Here is a 5,142-nt window from a genome sequence, read left to right on the forward strand (position 1 = left end):
GGGTTGATAGTGGCACCACCTACCTGCAGGTATGTAAACATCTTAAACTAAATGAAATAGGCCCTAAGAGTTTTTATCTGTGCTTTGGCTTCATCAGATAGCCTCTTTCCATAATCTCCTTCAATGAATCAAATGATCGCAAAAATGAACACATCATTCATGATTCTATATTCCTTGCTTTGAGCAGATAGTTTCTTCTTCACTAGTTGAGGGTAGACTATGTAAGGCCAGGCATTAGGATCCTACATGTTACCCTTTCTATACAATCTGGGATAATCTGTTGCCCTTGCTGCAAGAAAGTATACTATGTAAGACATCATATAAAACTTCTTCTTGTCCTTCACCATCCTCAATTGCTCACACAAGTTTTCACTTAGTGTGGTGGCCCAGTCCAATGATATCTTTGATGTTTTGATGGTCTCAATAAAGTTGATCATGAAGGTATTGAGGTGACCTACTACAGATAAACCCATGACTTTGCTCAAAAAGATGATGGAGTAACCAATATCCTCCTTCATATATCCCCGAGTCATATCCACTTTGCCTGTTATCCTTCCTTGAGGAGGTCTCTCAATGAGATAAGATGATTGTATAATATCTGTCACCTACTTCATATGTTCCCTATACCATCTCTCTACTGATTCATAGGAGAACCTAATGAATTGATCCACTCTCAAGAGATGGAAGACCTTCTCAATGTTGTCGGTTCGAAGATCAAGGACCACTTCTCCTGTCACACTTTTTACCACTCTCTCATCAGGAACAAAATGTTGCGCCAATGTCATTACTAGTTCTGCTGATTGCACTGATATGGGATGTGATGTTGCATTCACCAATCGAGAACGTATCAAGGAGGATACCAGATCTGACCTCTCGGTTGGCTTATTACAGGTTGTCAAGAATTCTCCTAAATTAGTGTGTCCCAAGTTAGTATCTCAGATCTCAGTGTACTCATTGTGGAATCTCGATTTGGATGGTATGCCTTGGAACTTGAAGACTATTGGTTTGGGTGCTACTCCAGATGTGGATGCCATTTAATCACCTGCACATAATGAGAAAAATGTTTATTAGTCCAAATATAAGATGTAAAAACTATTAAACTAAAACAAGCATAAAGGAAAAAAATGTCCCTTTTGGGTATTTTTAATTTTTTTTCTTATATATATATATATATATATATATATATATATTTTTTTTTTCAATTTTCTGACTCTAACACTAACTATAATAAAATTTCTTCTCCCGACTCTCAAACTATGAGTCTGGGAGTCAAAAAAAGTAGAGGGTCTCTATTCCTTAATAAGAATGGGGTGTGTGTTGTGGGCACCACAACAAATACTAACACTAACAAGATTGTAGAGAGTGCAAATGTAAATTTTGATGAGCATGTAGAAGTTTAGGTTGATGAGTCCAAGCAATCAGAGGATTATAGATCCTTTGTGTACTTCTATGAAGGAATGACTATTGAAGAAAATGCTGCAAATCAAGTTTGGAATCAACAACAAATTTTAGTATTTGTCGAGTCATAGCCAGTGAATTTGAGCTGCATTCAGAAGCTGAGCTATAGAATGTACATTCTAATTCTAAAAATAGTATACATGAAAGGAATGATCAAATACCAAATGAAGAAGAACAAAATGACTCTGAAGCTGAAGGATCAAACATGGAAAGAAGGAAAAAACCAAGGTTAGCCAAGTATGTGAAAAGACATCACCTTATAGAACAAATCATTGGTGATAAGGATACCAGACCAATGAAAAGGAATAGAATGAGGAATGAATCATGTCTGTTAAGCAAGGTTGAACCCAAAATAATGAAAGATGTGCTACAAGATGATGGCTGGTATAAAGCCATGGAAGAGGAGATAGATCAGATTGAAAAGAACAAAACATGGACCCTAATTCCTAGACTAGCTGATAAGAATTTGATTGGTACCAAATGGGTGTTTAGAAACAAACTTGATGAAAATGGTGAAATAACAAGAAACAAAGCTAGACTAGTTTGCAAAGGCTATGGATAAGAAGAAGGACTGGATTATGGGGAAACATTTGCCCCTGTTGCAAGAATGGAATGAGTAAGAACATTATTTGCATATGCTGCATACAAAGGTTTCAAAGTCTACCAAATGGATGTGAAGTCTACTTTTTTGAATGGTATACTAGAGGAGGAAGTATACATATAATAACAAGAGGGATTTGTAGATGACAAGAACAAGGATGTGGTCTGCAAACTGCATAATGCACTTTATGGATTGAAGCAAGCACCTAGAGCATGGTATGAGAGGTTGGAAAAATATCTTGTGAAGATAGGATTCGAGAGAACAAATGATAACAACAACTTGTACATTAAAGCTAAAAAAGGTAAAGACATTTTGATATCATAAATCTTTGTTGATGATATAATATTTCGAGGTAAAGATGTTTTATGCAAAGATTTTGCTAATCAAATGAAGCATGAATTTGAGATGTCAATGTTTGGTTCTTTGTTGGTTTGCAAGTACATCAATTGAAACATGGAATATTTGTGACTCAATCCAAATACATCAAGGAGATACTCAAAATATTTGGGTTAGAAGATTCAAAACCAGTTAGCACACCAATGACAACAAGACATAAGCTATTCAAGAATGATGAGTCTGCTGAAGTGAATCAAACAATGTATAGATCAATGATTGGAAAGATGCAATATGTTGTACATAGTAGACCAGACATTGCATTAGCTATTGGAATAGTGGCAATATTTTCTACAAATCCAAGAGAAAATCACTTAATGGTAGTAAAGAGAATATTGAGGTACTTGAAAGGAACTGATGACTTTGGTTTGTACTACAAGAGGAGTGAAAAGTTTGAACTAAAAGCCTACATTGATGCAAATTGGAGAGGTAACATTGATGATAGGAAAAGCACCAGTGGAAGAGCTCTTTTCTTAGGAAAAATGTTGATTACATGGACTAGCAAAAAGAAAAGCTGCACCTCATAGTTGATTGCTGAAGCAAAATATGTTGCAACTACTATAAATTGAACCACTATTGTATGGATCAAACATTTGTTGCAAGGTATGAAGAAAGAGGTAATTGAGCCTATGATACTTTATTGTGATAATACAAGTGCTATCAACATATCAAAGAACCCTGTAATGCATGCTAAAACCAAGCACATTGCAATCAAGTATCACTATGTAAGAGAATTGGTGGAAGATAAACAAGTGAAGATGGAATATGTTAGTTCAAAGAAATAGATTGCTGATATCTTAAAAAAAGAACTACCTAAAGATGCTTTTGAGTATCTTAGAGACAAATTAGGGGTGATACCCATAGCTAAGGCTACTTGGAGCTAAAACAAGAATTCCCTGCATCAAATGAGTTGAATGTAAAAGATATTACACATTGATGCAGAGGATGTTTACTTTAGGATTCATGCATGAAGTAGTAGAAGTGTTGAAGTTCCAAATAAGTCACAAGAAAGGTGATAGAGGGAGAAATTGAATGAACCTGCAAAAGATATATTTGCATATTAAGATGTAAATATGTCTTTGGCATTGTTGTCAAAGAGGGAGAAATAGTAGAAAACTGATCAACATGAGAAGTTGTGATAAACTGATCACATGATGATGATCTGGTGATCAAAAGTATGAGGGAGATACTGATCAAATAAAGATAGAAGGAGAAGTTGACAAAAATAATCAAAAGTTGATCAGAACAACAAAAGATGAGCAATACAGAGGGAGAAAAACAAAGAACAAGGATACATCAGCAAAGAGGGAGAAGCATAAATGAAGCAATCATAATAGTAGAGGGAGATGTGAAGTTACAATTTACTTTTTGGCATTTGATTTACTTTTCTAACCTAGTTGGCACTTGGTTGAATAGTGTAGTCTGATGGTTGATCAGTTTGGTTTGCCATTAATGCCAAAGAGGGAGATTGTTGGAAATCTAATTGAAAAGCTCATTGTTGAAGATCAAAGAGGGAGATTGTTGCAATGAGGAATTTTTTTGCTAAAAGAATGTTTTCAATCATTATTTTGTCATTGATGTCAAACCTGCTATTTGTAGGAATGACAATTTCTTATAAGATCCAAGTACTATCATTAGTTGATTGATGAAGAGGATTTGATCAACAATATCTAACAAGAGCATCTAAGGGAAAGGTTGAGTTATGATGTTGTAATGAAGTGCAAGGATTAGTTAAGTCAATGGTTAAATGATGTATTGATAACATACTTAAAGATACTAAGGTTGGTCACACTTAGAAACATTGGAGGAAGAAGTTGTAACAAGGTTGACTGCAAAGCTTAAACCAAGATCATTCGTGGGTGCCAAGAAAGTTAGTTAAAGCTAAGAAAATTCTTAGTTGGAGCTGAGCATTAGAAAATTCTAGCGTGTGCCGAGTGATCTTCAGGTGCCAAGCATCAAGAAAAACACAATTGATGCCAAGTAACATAGTATGTGCCGAGCACCAATATTTCAATAGTGCCAAGCTGCTACATTATTTCAAGTGATGAAGATTAGCCAAATCCGAGTCAACAAAGTGGTTACCTTGAATTTTGTGAATGAGTTGGAAGATAAGGATGATGAGCTGGTGGCATAGAATTCTATGTAAATTATTTTTGGGAAAATTCAAGAGAATTATTCAAGAAGTTTCTAGAGGAAAAAAAATATGGGTTAGATGCAATGAATCCTACCTAATCCATATGAATTGAAAATTAAAGAATGGAAGAATCAAGTGGGAAAAAGGAAATCCAAGACTTCTACTTAAGGAATCATAGACCAAGAAGAAAATGCTACTGATGCTATTGCTACTAAAGAGCCAAACTGTGAAGTGGTTAGAAGGGTGTTAAGGAGAAGACATCTAGGAGAAGGAGGAGCACAAAGGCTCTACTTTAATGAGTCATCATGAAGAGATGATTGTACTGGTACATTGAGTATAGAGACTCAAGGAGACTAAGGTTGAAAGGAGCACAAGCTGTCAGGGTTGCAGTGATTGAAGGCCAGGCAATGGTATGAGCTGAGAAGTGAAATTCATTTCCTTTATTATGAACTTGTCTCAAATGTCCACTAGTTTCCCCTCTTCTATTTCTTTCACACAAAGGGTTTTTATGTGAATTATTGTAAATGAAATCTCTATCCTTATGAGTTGGGTTATA

This window comes from Cupressus sempervirens, chromosome 7, assembly GCF_028749045.1.
Source record: "Cupressus sempervirens isolate cs-2001-9-10 chromosome 7, ASM2874904v1, whole genome shotgun sequence".
In the NCBI taxonomy this organism is placed as follows: Eukaryota; Viridiplantae; Streptophyta; class Pinopsida; order Cupressales; family Cupressaceae; genus Cupressus; species Cupressus sempervirens.